The 21,848-nt window shown below is 42.9% G+C and overlaps 1 pseudogene across 1 annotated transcript in view; it reads right to left on the bottom strand.

Annotated features, from left to right (window-relative positions):
- The window catches only part of LOC117438376 (neuronal PAS domain-containing protein 2-like), a 45,869-nt pseudogene extending 24,292 nt beyond the window's left edge, over nt 1–21,577 (bottom strand). The window contains exons 1-5 of the transcript XR_004550724.1: nt 21,486–21,577; nt 18,132–18,221; nt 11,937–12,055; nt 10,811–10,925; nt 1,698–1,816 (exon numbers count right to left, since the gene is read on the bottom strand). The product of XR_004550724.1 is annotated as a neuronal PAS domain-containing protein 2-like (transcript). The remainder of the gene's footprint in view (nt 1–1,697; nt 1,817–10,810; nt 10,926–11,936; nt 12,056–18,131; nt 18,222–21,485) is intronic.
- Between the last annotated feature and the right edge of the window lie 271 nt (nt 21,578–21,848).

Here is a 21,848-nt window from a genome sequence, read left to right as displayed (position 1 = left end):
GGGCTTGTCATGACTTTCCTTGCTCTCTTTGTGTTACTAAAGATACCTACCACCCTTGCCCAGTCCTTTTGGATGTCTGCTCTCCGAGCCGTATTTGAGAAAGGGGGACACTCTCCTTCCTACTCAACAGCCAAAGAGGAGTACATGTATTTTCAGGCAGACAGCCTGCATGGAGCCTGTCAGACTGGTGAAAGGTAGTGGTTTTGCCTTGTACTTTACTCCAGTGAAGTGAAGAAGCTGTCCCTTAAGACTCAGAAGCCCTTAGCACTTCTGATAATAAATAATAAGTGCATGGAAGGAGGCAGGGCACAGGGCTGCCTGTGAGGCAGGATGTCCTTGGCCCAGAGGGATGAGATCAGGGGGCAGTCAGTGATGATTAGTCATTGGGTGGAGATAGGAAGGGGAGGAAGGATGGCACCATGGTGCACACTCATGCATGGGCTGGGACTGGCTGTGTGCCCCAGATCCCCTTTGCCAGCATCTCTTCTCCCACTGGCAGTTTGCAGGGGCACCTCCAGCTCCATGAGCTGCCTGGAGTCAACCTGGAGGCCCCTGGCCTGGGACTTGCCAGCATCAGCACTCAGGATTTAGTGGCATCTTCTTTTGCAGGAGGGTTTCCATCATCATTATAAGTACAGCCTGCCCACTGGCCCCCAGTGTGCCCATCCTCCTACTCCCTGGTGACACATTCCCCTGTGCAGTGGGCTCAGTGACACCCACTCATGCCTCTGCTGCCACTTCTGTCTTTGCTGTTCCTCTGTGAGAGGGAAGTCATACAGACCACCTCTTGGGACCAGAGGACAAGCTGGGACACGCTGCTTTCAAGTGTTTCTTTGATACATGTCAATGCTTACAAAGTTATTAAAGTTGTTGGCTGTACAGAAGCAAAAGGGTTCAGGCATACCTTAAATTCCTCTCTTCCCCACCTACAGTTTATGCCAAAATACATGCTGATGGCAATAATGTACCCTGAAATTCAAGGTGCGACATGCAAACATTTCTCGTGCAACCAACACGCTAATTCTGACTTCATTAGCCAGTTAGATATGTATTTTGGCCCTCACTTTAGAAGAGGAAGTGAAGAGTGGGGGTTGAGTTAATCACTCAGGTGAACTGAAGCAATTAGTGTCTAGGATTTTGTGGCAGCTAACACCTTCTCCAGGTTCCTCTCCTCCCTAGCATTGGGCAGCTCATTGCCACGTGCAGCCCATTTAGTTTCCCTGTTTAATTTGAGATCATTGTTACTGGAAGACAAGGGAATTTGCTTTCAGTGTTCCCGGACAACCTTAACTCCAGCCCCTCATACTAATATTACTGTGGTTAAGATTATGGGAAATGTTCTTACTCACACAGAAGAGACCCTGCTGGGGCCCCCCAGTAGCCTGCTGGGGCCATGAATCACTTAAGAGTGCCCTGCAAGTCCCAGAGCAGAAAGCAGTAATGAAGAAGCCAATTTCAAACTGACTGTGCAATTCCTAATGTAAGGAGGGTTTCCATCTCCCATGCAAGGGGAGGAGAAGCGACACCACTTCCGCAGATCCTGGCTCGCACTGATAATCCTCTTCACTGGATTTCTATGCATGAAATGTGATATCTGTAATCCATTCAATTAGCAAAACTAATAACTTTGCATGTCACCCCATCTGAAAGCGTTTTGAGAAGTTCTGAAATGAATGCGACCCAAGGTATGCACTTACCTTTAGAAACTGAGGTGTTGCCAGACGAACAGTCGCAACAAAGCAGATCTGCTTTCCAGGGGATGTTCTGTAAGCCCTTGGGACAGCCTCATCAAAGCCATTGCAAGTGGAGTTAGGCACTAGGTAGAGAAAAAACCAGGACACAAAGTCGTTCCTCATACAAGATTTGCTCTTCCTGACTATTTTGCACACATGAAGCGTACTAGTATTAATTTTATTCAGGGAAGTGCTCTAAAAGCTTTAAAGCTGATATGCATATATTTAAATCCAAGTCAGTCATGTTATGCAGAAAGACATCAGAGCTTAACTTCAAGTATGAATCTTATAGGTTAATCCTGATAAAAAATAAGGCCAAACGGTATTAAAGAGCATAAACCAGCTTTCTGGAAAGAAACCCCATGCATCCAATTGCTCTTTTTCACCACCAAGAAAAAAAGTATATGCTGCAGCATGCCTAGTGCCCTGACTTCCATGAAGCAGTGGAAAAAAGCATTGGCAAGGGAGGTAGCTGAAGAGAGATCATCAAGTCATCAGTGGCAAACACCAGGGCCCACCACCAGTGAGGCTCCATTGAGCTAGCAATGAACTGTCCCCAGTGTGTGTGAGTTCTCCTTGTTTCAATAAAAGAGACCCTAAAAGGACCTCATGCATGCAGAGGCTCACAGAGCTAGGCATTTCTGGTGAGGCTGCAAATGGTCAGCTGTCTTCTGAAACACTGGGCAAAAGGAAAAACTGGATGTGATGTGGCTACAGATTTCGCATAGGTTTTTTTATCTGTCTGTCATGATTGCACGGCTCTTGCGTTGCTTTGAGAGCCCACTAGCACCTCCTGCCACAGAGACACGCTGCCACAAGAACACGTTGCCTTAAGCTAGCCTGCAGTCCCATGTTAGAATAACATGATGCAAAATTCTTCATCCAAATTTGAGCTGTTTAGAGATGGTAATCCTACTTTCACAGCAGTGAAAGAAAACTCTGTGCTAAGCTACGGTGGGAAGTGGGCTGGTTCCACAAGCTCTTGCCCTGCCAACCAACTATCTCCCATGGGGGCAGAGAAGGTCCCATTTAGCAGCTGGAGTTCACCAATATGAGTTAATCTAATGCTAAAAGGGATAAATGCTAATATTCTTTACTATTAGGTCCCTCTATCCAACTTTGTGCAGTTTCCTACAGTTTGTCTCTTCAGCACAGGATAAAGCAAGGTTAAACATGACCGTTCTGTGAAAATTAAGAGCTTTCTATCTGTGGAGGAGGTAACTAGCAATTTTTATTCTGGGGTGCTTCTGCACTAGGCTTAGTTCACTAGCATAAACTGTAGAGATGGAAGAAGTCTCAATTTACACACGTGTTTTTGGAACCCATTTCAACCTATTAAAAGCCTTAGAATAATGATACAAAAGAGTAACTGATAACAAGGATAACAGGGTATGAGACAGAAAAAGTAAGTACTCTGAGGAGAATTCACACCTGTGATTAATAGGTTTAGGCCACTGTGTGCACAATATATATTGTGCCAAAAAGGGGCACAATATTCCTCATTTGAGAAGCACAGATGTGCACATCCACAGACATTACAGCTCTCTGTTGCGATTGAGTCTGGAGGGCATGGCTGACTGGATATTGAGATAAAAAATATGGGCAAAATCCTCCTCCTTTCACCAGCTAAGCGCACTTGCTCTGGGGACTTCCTAGGAATATCTGTTCCTGTACTGCTCCTGGGGTTATGTGCATATATGAGGGCCTCTATGGGATTATTAATACAAGAGATGGTAAAAAATGTAGAAAGAGTTAGGAGCTACAGGAAACAGGAGAAGCCTGAGTAAAGAGGTATTGGTTCATCTCTGATGTGACTATTTTGTGCAAGTTTTGTTGCTTTTCATAGCCAGACCTGTTTAAAAATTAATGGGATTGCTATAAACCCACATTAAGGGCATTGTAAAAAGTTACTTCCAGGCTTCCAGTGAAATATGTTGCCATATTTGAAGTTAATGGGGTTTCTCTCTGCAATAGCCAAGTTCAGTAGCAAATGCTTTTGTATCTTAGAGCCCAGCAGACTGCGCTCTAAGATATGAAAATAAGTACATTCCTCCTGCAAACCACAGGTATGATAAGTTAACCTAGTTAGTGAACCCACGGGCTTGCAAATGACACCAGTTGCAGAAGAAAGTGAAGACGGAGTGGAGGCCAAGTCACATCAAAGAAAGCAGATGGCTTTTCTGCGTCAGCTGTTTGATGTAAACAGCCATGGGCCTGAGATGTATTCACAGAAGAGAGGAGAATACATCCCTGAATATGGCATTTACAAAATAGTATTATATTTCCAAGAGGTGAAAGCAATACTAAAAGGGTTATATAATAATTAAATAATTATTGTATATGAAAATTATGTAGTAAATAATTTATTTTGGATGAATTTCAATTCTGGATTTCACGTAAAGTGTTTGGGAATCTTGAATGTAAGTGTCAGTGAATGAATAAGCCCCAGAAGATAAGATAGAGCTGGCCTGGCTGAAAGTCATCCATCCTGACTTTGAACAAGTACTGTGCCATCTCCATGTTCAGATGCCTTTGACAAAGTCAGAGCATTAAAGGCCTCAATGGTGCAGGCAGATAGCCACCACCTTGGAGTGTACCTTGCCGTCTGAAAATAACAACTGCAATAACTGAAAGGAAAAAGAATCCCTGACATTTGTTTTTTAATTACTTTGCTGCCTGATTTATTTTGTTAGTATCTGTTCTTTCCACAGCTCTATCTGCACAGCCTGTTTTGCTCTGCCCTTGCAGCTGATGAGCAAATTTCAACCTTTTTTGTTGACAAATTTTTAAGTGTAGTTAAAAAAAGAGATCATTACATAAAAAAAATAAAATTAAGCATGCCTTCTGAAAAATTGTACTTTATAATTCTCCAAGTCTCTTTAAAAGAAAACACACAACATCTTGAAGTAGCAAAGTTCAGTAGCGAACTTTCTGAGAGCACCACAGAAAAACAGTGGAATGGAAAACATAGGATGAAGTCTGAGGATATGGTGATGTTAACATTTATAAGTCAAATACAGGTCTCAGAATGCTTTTGTCAGAAGGTGACTGATGAAATGTTAAGCTGGCTATAAACAAGTGGGCTTGGGTGAATAAGGACATGTGTGCTTCACAATTAAATGATCTAGACAAAATAGCTTGAGTAGGGAATTAGAAGGTTGTGTGACAAAGCTAAATACATAACCAGGAAGATGTAACAGTTATCTCATATATATCAGTTAGCTGATGCTCCTTACCATGAATTTTAAGTTTTTGCAATAAACTATCAGACCTGCTGCTCTTAGAGCTACCACAAAATACTTTTGCAGAAGTATTAAATTACTTACAAATGCCATATAAGAAGATAGGAAGAAATTATCTATATATAGGGTTTTTTTGTTGTTGTTGTTGTTATTTGGTTTTGGGTTTTTTCAGAAAAGACCAGAACACTAAGGACAAGACATTAACAGTAAGTAATACATATAAGGAACCAAGCCCTTAACTACCACAGATGAAGAGATTTTCATCCTTAGGGATACAAATCACGCCACACGAAATTAATGAAAACATGCTTAAAATCCCCAGAAACCCCATTATTCATTTAATAATAGTGTAGCAGTCAGTTGCTTGGTCAGTTATTTTAACTTAGGTTGTTCAAAACATATTCTTTCCATAACAGCAAACCTCTCATTTATGCCATTTGAAAGAAGAAACCTCTCCTTCCTGTTTTGTCAGTAGATGTTAATGTTTAAAGAACCAGCCAAAGTGACTGTCAAACAAACTGAGCAGTGATTTCAAAAAATGCAAGCCAAACAGACCAGAATAAAACCAAGACTGCTTTACATAAATACATTCAGACCACAGATAAACAGAATATTCAGCAATTAATATATATAATGAAGAAAACAAGTGCCAGCAGCAAGCCAGACTGCACTCAGTAGCATCAGATGAGTAACAGTGACAGTGTCCATACATCACTTGTCTGCTTTGATCTACTCGCTCCTTTTTCCTCCTCCTGTTTCTCCCCTCGCCATCCTGTGCTGATATGGGTAAATTCTTCAGGACAGGAATAGTGCCTTTTTTCTTAAGTGCCCATGGAGAGCCCAACATAAGCACTGCAGATTGATAGCCGCAGCTTCCATGATATTGTGAATAGCAAATAATAATTGTGTGGCTGTTGGTTCTGATCAAAACATACATTTCAGTTTGAGTTATTCTTATCAGATGTTTCTGCATATGCTGATGGAGGCTCAAGATCAATGTATCTTCTGTATAAATCTGCTTGTTTCTTTTAAAAAAGGAATTCAGAATTAATTAATTTTTCTGAGAGTGAAAAGACTTTTTTTCCCCTCAGCATAATAATTTTCTAGATGGTTATTCTTATCTCTGATAAATGTATCAGCTAACAGTAGAGTATCTGCCATTATTAGCATCCAGTAACCAGATACTTCCTGAGTTTCTATGTAACTGTGAACAAAAATGCTCAATTTTAAATTCTGCTATACTATTTAATGATATTACTTGATCAGAAACTCTTTTCACATAACGGTTGTCTCCTCCTTCAAGAGGAAAACTTCAGGCATTTTGGATGAAAGGATGGATCTGTCACTGTAAAGATGCTGGTGGTCCTTTTTTGTACTGGTGAACACTTTGAAAGGCAGGACTCTGGCTCTGTCCATTTCAGGAGTTTTTAAGCAAGTGTGTCACCTCAGAAATAGGATACCAAGGCCAATATTGGTTATATCATTATGAGAGATCTTTTACTGTTTACAAATGTACAAACAATTTTCACAGGAGGGATAAATCCAGCCCACCTTATCCTTTCTTATCAGAGTAAGCTATTAAGCAGCTTTGTAAAATAATCTATTCTCACTTAATTTGACATTTTATACTGTGAGCTATTTATTTCTTGGGGTTTTTTTTGAGGGTTGCTTTTATTACTTGCCCTCCCTGCCCCCCATCAGCCCTCAGGCAAGACTGGATGGGAGCCACTGCATTATTCATAGGTGATGCTGACATGACTCTGTCCCTTATCAGGCACTACAGGTCAACAGGTATAGTGATGGCACTTGGCTGTCTCAGATGTTTGCATACACTCATCTTGCTTGTTAGAATCTGGAGTACAGAACCAGAAACTGAAATACATAAAAATATTGGAAGAGTTCCTATTTGCAAATAAACCCCCCAGACTTTATGCTCTAAGAGCAAGTAGACATGTCTCACAGAAACAAAGAGGGAACTCCACTTTCCTGTTCTGAGTGGCCCATGGGCCACCTCCGCTCCTCTCAAGGGACAGCTGATTCTTCATGTCAGGCTACAGTCCTGCTTTTCTCATTGAAGTTTAATTAATGACGATTATATAATCCTCCCAAATGCAAAATCAAATCTCCTGTATTTGATTTAGCACAGCCAGTGACTCATGCAGTCACTCCACATAGCTCACTTTGCTGTTTCTCCGGTCGGCTGCTCTTGCTTGGGCACACTAATTCAAGTGGGCTTTGCTCATGTGCAGGCGGCTCGTGTCACATCCCTGGTGTAGATACAGCAGCAGAAATGTCCTTGTAGCAGGGGTTAGGAGCACAGCTTCCCGCACAACATCCCTGGGACCAACCCAAGAGTGGACCCACTTGCTAACCCTGGCACTGGGCCGTACAGCCCCTATTGCCTCTAGCTATAGCTGAGCACAGGAGCTCTAGGGACAGTGATCTTCCGAAAGACTGAACACATGCCATCACCTACGTGAACTTTCCCAGGCAATTTCTGGGTCTGCACATGCACCTTCTGGGATCTGGAAGATGCCAGTGACTGCTCCTCTCAGGGAGTAGCATGGGTATGATGTAGGTTATGCATGACCTGGCTCCCTGACAGCAATCCTGGTTACAAGTCACCTTGGTAGGTATCATGTATTTGTTCTACTTTAGCAGACAAAAAAATCTCTTTGGCTTATCAGTACAATGGCCTTTAAAGCCCCAGGGCTCCAACTAAAGTTAGGGAGAGCAGCTAAGCCCCTAACTGGCTTTCTAAGCCTCAGTCCTTCAAATTAATCCATTCAAACCCATCCCTATATGATGTTCTCGGCCATAAGGTACAATGCAATCAAAGGAGAAAATACGAAGGAGAACAGGAGGGGGCAAAGTGACTGGGACTGCAGCATTCATGACCCCCTTCCCCAGGCACCACCATTATGTGAGCAATGAACAATAGTAAAATGAGCCTAAAAAGATGATAATTCAAGGGAAATTATGTAAAAGATTATGTGGAAGTAGAATAAAGCTAATGACATTTCTGTTAAAGAGGGCAAAATCGGACCTACCAGTTCTTCAAAACATTAGTGAAGGTTAAGTGAAGTGTTAGGACTGTCACTGCCATGACCCCAAATTAATGACAACAGAATAGTTAAGTATCCTGATGGGATACAGCCTGACCAGGGGTAAGAGTTTCCCTGGCCACAGAGGCTTTGGTGTCCCTGCATCAGGAATGTACAGGCAGGGCAGCCCCAGAGTACACTCAGCAAACCACTGGAAACAAAAGTAGGATTGGGTGGCTAAAAAGCAGAGATTTGTATTTAGAGAAGAACATCCTGTATCAGTCTCCCATGTGTAAAACATGATCACACTTCCACTGCTGTGAAAAGCTACAGGGAAAAAACATTCTTGAATACATTCATAAGCAATGTCTCCTGCTAATTAAGCTTAATTTGCAATTTCTGTCTTTCTCCCCCAGCTAACTCTTTTTCATCTCCAGCTTAGCCTCCTTCCTTCACAAACACCTCCAAAAAGCAGGATTTGGGGCCAGCTAATCCTACGCACATAGGAAGAGTGCTGCCCTGCAAGTGATATGTGTCTCCCCCATCACCCTTCCCACCACTGTCTTTCTCACCCCCCTGGCCTCACACCTAGAGGAGGGATGGCTGGAGAATGGGTATTTATTTCATGGAAGGAAGAAGAAAGAAATTACTGGCAGGTCTGGGAGGTGCGTTGGCTGGGGGACAGTGCCTGACGACAGGGTGTCTTGGAATGTGAGGAGCCAGCAGAGGTGGGAACCCAGCCCATCGCTGTGCCCATGAGGTGCTCAAAGATGTCATGCCACAAGTCCCCTTACCAAAGCACAGTTCCTTGCCCCCAGGCCTGGGGCTGTAAAGCTGCCCAAGGGGCAGCTGTATTCATAGGGTGCTCACTTGAGCTGGTGTCCCCATGCCTTGCTCAGGGTGCAGCTGGCTGATGCAAGAAGCCCAGTGGAGCTAACAACAGCACCCTCCTGTGGCTGCTCGCTCTGTCCTTGGCCCAAGGTTATCAGCTCCTAAGCAAACAGGGGTGACTGCTGCGACATCACGACTCTGGTGCACTTGCTTCCGCCTTTTGTGGCTGGATTAGAAGTCAGGGTGCTGGGGATTGGAAACAGAGGGGGCTATGGGGTCGTCCTCCAGCCAAGGGGGAGCAGTGCTGGGGATGCCCTGATGAACAAGTATTTCCATCAGGCTCTGCACTGAACTCAAGAATCTAAAGTCAGGATAGGCAAGCTCCTGGGTTCTGCAATGGGAAAATGGGAATGGGGCCAGGAGGCACCATCTCACACAGCAGGGGAAAGGGCTATCCCCTCCCTATTGTACAGAGGGCCTGAATGCAGCAGAGATGGGAAGAAAGAGACAAAATAAGATGGAAGATTTAGAAAAAGGTGTCACAGAGGAAAAAAAAATGAAGCAGAAAGCAAGTCTTACTTGAAAACTATAAGCTGGGGTCTTTGGAAAATGATTTGGTGTCTTCTGAAATCAATATGTTCCCATTTAATTTATATGCATCAAGCTAGGGAAGATACCTTTAATGCAAGTTTTATCTTCCTTCTGAGAAACAGCCACTCATACAAATGCTCGATATGAAATCCTAACAGGTAAAAAGGCAATATTAAGGTCATACCAAAATAAAAGGCTGAAAAACCCTTGAAGAAAATGGATCAGAAATTCCCCTGGTAGAAATGTATCCTTATGAGTCAGCACCTGAAAGCCAGTTTCTGCTCTAGAAAACAGAACAGCTTGGTGTGTGCGTCTGTCAGGCAGCCGCATTTCACTTCATTCAAACTAGAAAGCATACAGGCAGTTACATTTCTTATTACAAATAAAGCTTCAAATCAGATGGCACCAAACAAGAAATACATATCTCCATCCTGCACGTAGGTTTCTATTCTAGTCATGTGGAGCAAGAGCAGAAAGTTAAATGGGGACAGGGACTTATTTTCTCGCAGTGTGGCGTGTGGTTTTTGGAAAGCACGGTGGGGATTTTTTTTGCTGAGGATGACCTATTTGGAACAATACCAGCAACTTTGGAAATGCCACTCTGGAGTTCAATCAGGCAAGTAACTAAAGCAAAGTTGGGCAGGCAGGGGAAGGGAAAGTAATAAAAGGGTATTTTATTTCTGACACTAATGGCCATGCAGCAATCTGTTTGTTAGGGAATGGGCGAGGTGGAAATATGCCCTGCATCCCTTAGACAGGCTGTGGTGCACTAGCGACTATGCTGACTGCATGTCTTTCCCTTTTTTGAGGGTATTGGGTTCTGCAGTGCTGGAATGTAAAATGGCATCTGGAGAAGGAGGTAGGTGGAAGGGTCCTCAGACACTCCTATGCCAGTGGCAGGGGACCCCTCACCACAGTGTGGAGCTGTGCTTGTAGGCACTCCATTACAAGTAGATTGCAGAGCAGGGTGAGAGGGCAGATTTGGCAGATTGTCAGTTCTGGCACAGCACTTGTGTTTAATGTAAGCCAGCAGCTAAGGTAGCAAGCTTATTATTTAGTTAATAGGTAGTCTTAGCACACGGTATTAGTGAGCGCAAACACTCCTCTGAACCTGCCATTATTGCAAACTTATGCAAAGGATCACTGCTAACAAGTGAAGGGCAGTAACAAAAGCAACTAACGCAGTTTCACGCTTCATAGGTATTTGTCCAGATATTGCAAACGAGCAGTGAGATCCATGGGAAGCAAAATTTACCCCATAACATTAAAAATAGTCCTTTTGGTTAAAAGCCTGTCTTGTTCAATGGAGCAATACTGATATTTTATTTTACACAGCTAAAGTAACATTTATACAACAATTAAAGCTTACCATTGCTGTAAGACCGAAAATTTCCTACAATTTTATGTATTCATATGTTGGAAATTCCTTTGGGGTTCAAACTTCCTCTCAGAAGATGACAATAAAAACTCTAGTTCATTGTCAGCTGGATTGTTAAAAGAAGAAGAAGAAGAAATAAATATGCTATTTAAGCTAAACACAACCAATGGTGTCTTCCAACCCCAATCTTGCAACTGGCAGCACAAGAGCAGCTTCTTACCACTCAGAGTCCTCTACACCATTGTACTACATGCTATACATGGCAGGATCAGTGTCTACACGGAATCACTTTGCAGGGGTGCAGGTTCTTCAGGGCTCTGCACAGGTCTGCCCACAGCTCAGGGGCAGCCTTTGTGGGTAGCCTGCCCTTGTCTCACACCACTTCCACCACTGCCATAGCACTGGTGTAGCAAAGGAGAGAACCGGTTCCTTCATTTATAGCATTTTTTTTCTATGTAGGCTTCTCATGACTCACAGCTGCTCTACATCTTCTGTTGGAAAACTATGCCTAATTACCTCAAAATATCTATTAAATTAACTTTGGCATATTAGTGATCAGCTGCAGGTTTTGTATATACGGTAGATGAAGCAGCTGTACATCTTACATTACCGTGTGTTTTTCAGGTTTCCTATATCTTACCTCCTAAAGTGAATAGGGATGAGGCAAATAAAAGCATTTTTAAGAAAACCAAATTTCGTTTGAAAATAATTACAATGATTTTACAGATACTTTTCAACTTGAATGCAAACCAAAGCTATGCCACATTAGCATACCTCTGAACAGCATCTTACTCGAACAGACTGAAATATCAATTAAGATGTGATTTGTCTCACACGAACTCTCAGTTTCCATCAACTAACCTATTTTCCTCAGTTGTCTCAAAAGGTACGATATTCAATAATTAACATAACTGCAAGTAGTCTTAGCCTAGTAAAATAAAGGCGATGAGTTTCATTTCAAAATAGAACCAAAGGGTCATTCCCGGGTGGCAAGATCTTTTTAAAAGGCTATGAACCTAAGTTTTATATTGCACATCACATAAGAAACTCTTTCTGAGAGAAAAATTTTATCCTGCCCTGCTTTTTCATTTACTGGGAAAGATAAACTAAAACTTACTTTTTAGGTAGTCCGATGAGGCAGAATCCGTCATAAGCATACAGAAGATAACATCTTATAAATTTCTGAATGTTCTTGTTCTGGGAGGAATTTAGCAAGTTCTGATCCAAGACATCACACTGCAAAGAAAAAGGACCTTTGAGAGAAACAGAAATATCACAACGAGCAACACTTGCAGAGATGCACAGCAATGTGGATATGAAGCCTCTGGCAATCAGCTGGAGCTTTCCCACTGATTTACAGGGACTCCTGACAAAGTCTAAAACGGAGGAAACTGCTGGGCAAACAGAGCAGCCACTTCTCTGTGGGGCCAGTTCTCAGCTTAATTCTCAGCACTCAGTGATGCTCCTCTAATGTTTGTCAGAGACCATCAGATGCAACCAAGTATATCCATACAATTAAATGATGAAACCTGGGAGTGAGCTGGAGAGTGGGTGCCTGGCTCCCCATACTGCTCACTAGCTCCATGCACAGGCCTGTCATGGATCCCTGGAGCTTGTGCTCTCCATGGCAAACCCTGACTAGCAGGAGCAGTGGGGGTCACTCTGGGCCACCAGACCTAAGAGCTGGATCAGTTCTGGATCCAGTCCTCCCCTTAGGGAGCCCTCTCAGCTTCTTGGAAGTGGCCTTGAAGCAGCAGCCATTGGTCCCTGCTCCCAGCACCCTGGTAGGTGGGAGCAGGGAGAAGGGAGACTCCCCACTCTGAACACTGCTTTGCAGCAGCAGTAATTTGTCCCTAGGGAGGGTGACTTCATGGTGCCATTGGCACAAGCCCTCTGGCCAGCCATCAGCTGAATTGCCTGGGTGTCTCTGGCCCCATGGTTAGCTGGCATGAACCTGAACCCGTCTGAAATCTATGTACTGAGATCTGGGAATGGAAAGAGGAGATGGGCTTATGCAAAAGGCCATGACTGGCCCAGGGTGGAGAAGACAAAGAGTCTGTCACAGGGTTGCCAAGAAGAAGGTCTCACTGTGTTCAGCATGGTAACTAACCTAACGCTAGAAGAGCATGTCTGGAAGGAAGTTGTGAGATAAAGTGACCCTCTGACAGCATTGACTTACATCCATCCCACTTATGACTACTTCAGGCAGAGCTGGCACACTGACACAGCTTCATGTGTCCATCAGAGCAGCTCCTATCAGACTGTACAGTCGTGCTGAAAATGTGTTAGCCCTGTATGAGACTGCAAGTTACTAATCACAATAATTTACCTATGCATTTATGTAAGATTGCACTTTGGTTTCCTCTCCTTTCCACCATGCCTGCTGTTCTGAATGGAATTCTTGTTTAGAGTAATGAAATGTACTTTGAAAATCAGAGTGCTATGCTTATACACTTATCTTGATGCGATAATATATAACTTTAGAGTATTCAGTTTAAAGTGTTTATTACATGTGCTTGTTACAACTTGAATATTCTTTTTGTTAAGAATATTTGAAAATTATTGTGACTTTAGTGTATACCTCATTAATATGCATCCTACTGATACAGTATGTGATTAAGCTTATATACTTATGTATAAATATGTATAAATATACACACATACAATCACAGAATGGTTTGGGTTGAAAGGAACCTTAAAGGACCATCCAGTTCCAATCCCTGCCATGGGCAGGGACACCTTCCACTAGACCAGGTTGCTCCAACCTCTCTCCAGGCTGGCCTTGAGCACTGCCAGGATGAGACAGCCACAGCTTCTTTGTGCACCCTGTGCCAGTGCTCAGCACCCTCACAGTGAAGATTTTTTTCCTAATATCTGATCAAAATCTACCCTATACCAGCTTGAAGCCATTCCCCCTTGTCCTATCCCTACATGCCCTTCTAAAAAGTCCCTCTCCAGACTGCTTGTAGGTCCCCTTTAGGCCTACCTTCAGTACACCCACAGAAGTCCTTCTTCTCTTTAGAAAAGCAGATCTCATAATGATATTTATGTAATCTATATTTATTTTCTAGACATACACATTTATTTTACATATATATGCATATTTATATGTATTTATACAAAATTAAGTACATTGTTAATGCGATTTGGTGCATATGAAGAAAAAGCATCTCATGGGAAACTACAGTGGTGAGTCCTGTTCAAGGCTTTTGGTACAGTCTCAGAACAGGAATTTTTCTCTCTCATTCCCTTTCAACCTGTAAATGGTAGATAATGATACTTATCCACCAGTTTCCCACAAGTCTCATTGAGGTTAATTAATCTCCCATTCACTCAGCAGTAACTCTAGGAGTACTAGATGTGAGCTGCCACCTCTCCTCGGACTCACTGTTGCTTCTTTCTTTACCCAAGGATGTGCCACCTTTTGTCTCCATACTGTGACCAAGCTCCCATTCAAAACCTATTACTGGTTCTGCAGTGTCTTTTCTGTTGATGATAGTAGCTGCAGAGGCCTGTGACTACACCTACAGTTGGAGTTACAGGAGACTTCTGTTCTGCATACCCCTTAAAGCACCTCCTGCCCTGAGCTATTCATTGATTTGTGAGCCCTGGCATTTATATTTTTGCTGCCATTGTATACCCATATTCAGAATGTAGTATTTGGTTTGCATCTTTGCTGTTAGAAGTACCATCTTTTCTACTTCTCACTGCGTTTCACAGCTCTTGCCTCTTGGGCAGGTTAGGCATACCTGTAAAGCAGCACACGGAACAGAATGTCTGGATGCTGTACGTATCAAGACTCCAATAATATTCTTGAATCAGTATGTCAATCAAGAGTATATCAACAGGTCAAACAGAGAGAAGGAAAAAAAACATTCCAGTCTCGCTGGAGCTGTGGGAAATGCCAGGGAAGCTATTCAGAGTTAATTCTGCACCAGACCCAAAGAGCAGACATCTGGTGCCACAGCAAAAAGGTGACTGGAGAGATGGACAAAATGTGATCATCACAGACAAAAATGCATCAGTTGGAGAGGAACAGTTTGCAGCTTTGTCTAATTATTCTAATTATTCTGCAGTGGCAGTCCTGCCCTGCTGGCAGGCACAGCCACAAAGCATTGCTGAATGAGACAGGCAAAGGGGACAAATTACAGCGGCTGCGGGTAGAGTGGTTAGATGGACTATGTTAGGTGCAATATTTATGCTGCCAAGCTAAGCTTGGAATATACTCTGCACCCTCAAATCAATGGATCCTGCTAACATGAACTTCTGAGTATTTGCCCCTGATAGCTATGGCAGGAAAGAAACAACATGTTTGCATATGTAGATACTGGTCCTTTCTAAGTACAGTACACCAAGTTCTGCAATCATTTGATGCAGAGATAAAATATGTGTGCAGTTTCAGTAAAACAACTGTACTCCAAAATGGAGCTCCTTCCTCACCATTTCATTGCTTTTGGGAGGTGATAAGGAGGAAATATGATGAGTTATTCCCACTTTGAGGGAAAAAAAGCAGGGAAACTCAGCAAAGCATAGTCACTACGGGAATGGAAAGGTGGAGGGTTGCAAATGATATGGGCTTTTTTCCATCAACGCAAAACAGAAAGATAGCTGTGGTATTGTGCACTGGGATTTGGCCCCTCTATCAACCTGTATAACCTGCAGTGATGCCCATTGCTACCCTGTAACAGCGACACAGCATATCTAACTTTTGTACACTATAAGGTGCTGTGGCCTGGATTTTTCCACCCTGATGTTTAGCTATAGTGCCCAACACAGCAGAGCAGCTGCCTAAGCTTCACTGAGGAACCCCTGGGGAGAAAAACCCACCAAGGAGAAGCTCAGCTCTGCCTCTGCACAGCCACCTGCCCACCAACCCTTGTGGGTCCTCATATGGGCGGGAGCTGAGTGTGGACACCTTGGCTATGGGACTGAAGCTGGGTGAGATGGACATCACCCTCCTAGTCTGTGAGCTTGTGCAGCATCTTCTGCCTGAGTCCATGGGCAAGCAATGTCTGTGAGAAAACTACGTCTCCTCCTGTAACATGGAAACAAGTCACTCTGCTGCCTGTGTTTAACTGTTGCACTCAGCAAAGCAGGCAAGAAGGGACAGGGAGGACCCTCTGACTGGTAAATGCTGTGAGTTGTGACTACATTTCCAGAAGCTCACTTCACTTCAACTGTAGTCAGTCTTACTGTGTGAGCTAAACCTCTCTTTACATCAACCGACCCTAAGAGTAGCCTCCAGATCTTGTAAAAACAAACTATTTAGAATTACAACAGAAGAAGTCTGTGTTTGAAAACACTCCATGGAACTTAGAGAAACTGTATTAAAGAGAATTGGACATATTTGTTCTCAGCACCAGAGTCTTTTATGACTTTAATGAAAGAAAATGCATCAGATTTCTTGATAGGGGCCCTCAGAGAGTCCTACTCCACATTCTGCCCAGTTTTGCTTTCCTTTCAGTACTCAAAGCAGAAGATTTGCAGAGCACTTTTTCCCCTTGCAGCTTCAGAGGAGAAAGAATTGGTATTTTGTCCCTCAAAACATGTCTGCACTTAGCTTACAAATAGATCCTGGAGGTAAACAAAAAGAGCCACACAGATTCTCCAGATAGCACTCTGATTAGTTTTAAAACTTAAAAAACGACATATGGAAAGGGCAGCATGGGACTACAATGCCCAGTGTGCATCTAACTACCCATGGCCATAACGATATGCCAACCCTGGGCAGGCAGAAGCCTTTATGACTTTCTCAGTTGCGGTTTCAGGGATGCACCCAGTCATTCTGCAGGCATGTGCTGGTGGAGCAGTTTTTAACCATCATCATTCCATCAGCTCTGATAAGGTCTGTGGGAACTTCTGCTCCACCACCAGCCCCAGCAGGTTGGTCCCTGGCTTGGGTTGCTATGTGCTGCAACTAAAAAATAATGCCCATCTCTGTCCTTATTTTGAGCTGGATACCATGCAAGATTATCGCACAAGGCATGACTTCAGGAGGGAAAACCAATTTAGTCTGTGATGGTCCAGTTCAGGGAACCTGAACCCATCCACATTCACCCTGGGCTTAAGGTTTTAGGCAGATGGTCTGAAATGTCAGTTCCTGAAAAGTAATACTTCCCCACAGCAGATTGACCATCTCCAGTAAGAATCAATATTTGGAAGGGATAGCAATGAAAACCCCAAACCATGAAAGACAAACAGATTCCACAGAAATCGGTAAGTGTATGAAGACCCTGAATGCTGGACAGGGTTCTCTCAGCCTTTGAAGTGGAGGCACATGTCAGAAAATAGTCAGCTACCGGTTTTCTCAACCATTGTGGATTAGAAAACTGAAATAGATTTGGTTCAATCTGTTGTTGCATAGCAATATTCTTGCATTTACCAGGAGCTGCCTCCTTTCATCAAGTTCCTTTCGTCTCAGAAGAAAATAATTTTTGTTCATATTACAGCAAGGTTGCATGTGTGAAATACATTTGTCTGGGTGGAAAACATAACATGTATTTGGTGAAAAAGTAAATGAGAGAAAAAGAATTGCAATTTTCCTAAGAACATGGCAGGGGGGTGGTACAATAATGATTTGGCAGCTATTTTTTTCTCTTGGGCATGTATTTATTTGAGACCAAGCTGCTAAAAATGAGTGTGAGGATTAATCCTTAATTATTATGCCATTTCTCCTAGAGCAGCCTTAGCAACAGGAACACGGTTTGGAGCAGTTCGTCTCCCTTGCTCCTCCAGCCCAAGCTAGCACGCACAGGAGTGTCTCCCACAGCGAAACCCAGCAGCCGGCAGATAAAACAAGCTGTATGTGCTGGACCCAAGCACCAGCTCCTCCCTGGAGCAAGGTGTGTTCCCCTTGGGAAAGCACAGCAGAGCTGCAGGAAGAGCTTTGCAGCAGCCCCTGGCTAGGTCTGAATTCAATGGGGTTTTTATCCTTTACCTCCCTGGGAGCAGAATAAGGCCCTTAACAAGCTCCTTGCCAGGCTGCCAGCAGCACTGGTGCTATTCTCTGCTAGCTTAGAGATGGAAGAGATCAGCCAGGTCACCCTGTCTCTTCCTTGTCCAGAGTACTCCCGCAGAGCTTTTTCCATTCAAGCCAAAGTGCCTCATAGCAACAAAAACCTGAAGGGTATGAATCAGACGGAGAAAGAACAGAGCTGATCAACAGCAGCAGCCACCATAATGCAGGGATAAAGCCCCTAGCTGCGTTTTCAGGAAAACAACACCCCACCACCACCCTTTTACATCTCTTTCTAAAAACACAGGGCCCAGTCCTACGGTGTGTAGTAGAAAAGCCAATGACAGCATTACTCACCGGTAAATGCCCTAGAAGAGGTGTGATGCTGTCAGACACATAGATGATGCTTCCACCAGTGGTTACTGCTATAATGAAGCCATCTAATGCCTAAGGAAAACAGACAAGTGGAGAATGCTTTAACAGGAATGAGCAGTGTAAACAGGGCATCTCATTGTATGTTGATCAAACCAGTTTGACTTCAGCACCGTATTGTTATCGAGTGTAGGAACGTTATCTCAAGTTGCAGAACAGTAATTCTCTGATTTTACAGTCTGATTTAACTTTTACAGCACTCTTTGTAGTCTCGTAAAACCTACTATTGAAGCAACAAAGGGCTCACAGGAACATTTCATGTCTCAGTTTTTAAATTAATCACACATTTTAATAATGCAAAATGACTAAGACTGGATCCCTTGGAAGTTATTAAAATGAACATTTGAGCTCTGTGTAAATATCAAAGGATGATGAAAGGATGCGGCCCTATCTCAAAATGGTACTTCTCTGCAAACCCCATAAATCTCAGTTTGTATTAATGTAACATTGTATATTGCTGGGCTTTCATGTAAGTAAAAGCAATGCAAATGATCAAATAATCCTTAGCCTGAGTTTTAATTGAGTGATTTATTTTAAAGGTCATGGTATTAGATTACTCATTCCACCCTTCTGCAGTTTCTTCTTCAGTCCCACCTTGCAGTAAGCTCCTTCACTCCTAGCACTGATGGGGAATATCAGCCTCATTCCCATCCTCTGTACAGGAGCAATTTAACCTTCAAAATTAGTTTCTTCTTTACTCTGAGTTGCAAAGTTTTGACCTAAATGTTGCTCAGAGTTAAATCTAGGTAGATTCCCAGGTCTACAGCAATCTACCCTGAGCAGACCTCCCCCCAAAATTAAGATTCAGTAGCAGGTGCTCAGGGAATATATTAAAACCTTCCTGTTGTAATGAAGTAGTCATTAGCGAAGCTCCCAAAGCCTTCAAGTGGATCAGGTCTGGGTCCTTCCTGTGAGTTCACTGGTTATCTGGAGTCAGTGTTGCCTGCGGGATTTGAGCAGTATGGGCATGGCAAGCACAACTGAATCAGAGCAGAGTTTGACTGTACTCCAGAGGTGATACCTGTTCAGGAGACAGGGGTACTGCAAAGAGCCTGATCAGGGTGCCATGGTGTTACAAAACCTTACTGCAAACCCAGGCACGCCTCCAAGCCAGACTAGCAGTTGATCCTGTGAGCCGCAGCACATCCTTCCCTCCTGCTGACTTCAATAAGGAAAAGAATTCTGAGAGCACTGAAAAATGCTAATTGTTTTTCAAAAAGGGGAAAAAAAAGGAAAACACAAAGCCTTGAATAAAGACACAAACATATGTTCCTCTTTCCAGAGAATGCTGAGCACCCACAACTATTTAAGTCAATGGGAATCTGCTGGTGCTACAATCCTTTGAAAAGCAGGTCAATAACTTATACCCCAGTAGAAGAGTGTGTTTAGCATCTCTGAAAACCCTCCAGCTCCTACAGTTAGTGTGATTTTGTTAATCGAAGTGCAGAGAATATGTTTTTCTTTCGTGTAGTACATTCAAGCTGTTTTCTAAAAAAGCAGGATAGCTGTTAACCCATGGAAGAGAACAGAGGTTTTACAAGGCAGCTGGATTGTGCATGTTACTATGGTGAACGTTGTTGGATTTTTTTATTTTTTCAAATCAAGTCTTTATTTCATATCCAATGCAAATTGTACCAAGTGACTCACATCACAATTCTGTGGTAAAATCGAGTTAATGCATGCATACAAATTCTATTTTTATTTACTCGCAACTGGTCCTTCTAACATTAAGAGGGCATATCCCCCTTCGAAGATTTAACTACTGCAACAGTCCTGCTTGAACAAACAGAGCCTAATACCTACTTTTATGTAATTTGATGACAGCCTTTTCAATGGGATAAGAAAAGGCCATTTTCAAGAAAGCTGATGTAGCACCGCAGTCAATTATGCTCTGATTCTTTTGAATTAGCGCTTGAAAAAACCCTTCCCATCTTTTAATAACAGGATGGGAAAAACTTCAAGCGGTCTTGTCCAAATGTTAATAAAATAAGATTAATAGAAAGGCAAAAAAGCAGAGAATGATGAACAGCTAGCTCAACAGGACATCCCAATACCCAATGTTATCTTGAAGGGCATGGAAAATCACAGGACCATGAAGGTGATTTATAGGCTGGGAAACTAAAAGCAATTGTTTTAATCTAAAATTGTGTGGCATACAAGTAGAATCAACAAAGGCCCAGCCAGTCAAGACAACTGCCAATTTACTGCTATCTGAAGGAAGTATTTCAGTGCAGGCTGAAGGAGTTATGTATGTGAAGCTCCTGCACACTGAGATGGGATGGGGGATTTTCAGTGCGATGAAAGCAAGGCATCTCGTAACATTGGAACAGGGGAGTCTCATCACAGCAAACTACAGTGGCCAAGGGACTGCCAGCCCCTGGGGCCAGCATTATGCCCTGGCTTTGTGCCACCCCCTGGTTGGTGAAGTTGCTCCCCTGCACTCCTCCTTGTCTGCTGCCAGAGCCTGATCACATCCCACATTCACATTGTTTGTGGGAGGAAGAGAAGCTTGTTCTCAAAGGACACTGTGGGACCATGCAACCTCCATGTGCTCAGTACAGGAGAAGATCCTTGCTAAAGAAGGTTCTAGCTGTTATTGAGAAAGAAAAATGAATTTTAGCAGCTCATTTGCATTTCATCTTGAACCTACATAAATGCCATTGAGTCACCTCTCTTCAAATCCCAGCTAGCATTAAAAGCACCTATGGTATAATTTAAAAGTAATTTAAAAACTATCATTGCAAAATAACCCTGTTCCCTGTTAGAATGAAAAGTGTTTGATAAGGGCCTTGAAAAGCATTAGAGTGGAAGTATTAACTGTATCAAACCAAGAGTAGCTGTCAGGTTTTATCTGCTTGTACAGCACCTAGCAGTAGAGGGATGCGACACTGCTGCTTTTTAGGTGCTAGTCTTGCATAAATATTAGGTAATAATAACGCCTTCCAAGAACAGGAGAAAAAGCTGCTGTGTGCCCTTTTCCTCACCTCTGATTGTAAAACTAAAATGTAACCTCTGATTTGAATCCCTCTGCTGAAATGCATTTCTTGGCAGTCCCTGGGCAACACTGAGGGCTGAAGCAGCATGGTGCGATGGCACCGTCAAGAGTGAAAAGATGTAGGGACTCTAATCCCTTGCCCCAGAGACAGCTCTGCTTGACAGTCAAATACAGCAATACCTGAAACCTCCTCTTTCAGAAGGGCAGATGACATTTTATTCTAGATGCACGGGCATTTTGATGAGTGCTAGACAAAATTAGAAACAGTATATATGCATGTTCACCTCCAACATCAGCTGGGTGAATTCTTCGTTGCTGAGAAATGAAGGCTTCCAGTCCTGCTGAATTTCAGAAATCTCCGTCTGTGCTGAGACTTCTAGACAAATAAAACATTTGAATTTTTAAATTCAAAGAAACTTGTATCGTGTAAGACTATATATGAGTTGCTATGAAAAGATAGAAATCATCTTCATGTTCAACAAATTGCAGTTTTCAAGCATGGGCTTACATACAGAGACAGTAATGGCTATCTAAAGTGGGCCCAATCTTGAAATGTTTTCCTCATGTTTTCCTCAGCTCAGCTTGAACTGACTTCAGTGGGAGTCTGTATTCTCATAGCCGTTGGCCTCAAGCAGCCTTACTTGGGT

The sequence above is a fragment of the Melopsittacus undulatus genome, unplaced genomic scaffold, assembly GCF_012275295.1.
Source record: "Melopsittacus undulatus isolate bMelUnd1 unplaced genomic scaffold, bMelUnd1.mat.Z mat_scaffold_188_arrow_ctg1, whole genome shotgun sequence".
NCBI classification, from domain to species: domain Eukaryota; kingdom Metazoa; phylum Chordata; class Aves; order Psittaciformes; family Psittaculidae; genus Melopsittacus; species Melopsittacus undulatus.
This window is presented reverse-complemented; position numbering and strand designations above follow the sequence as displayed.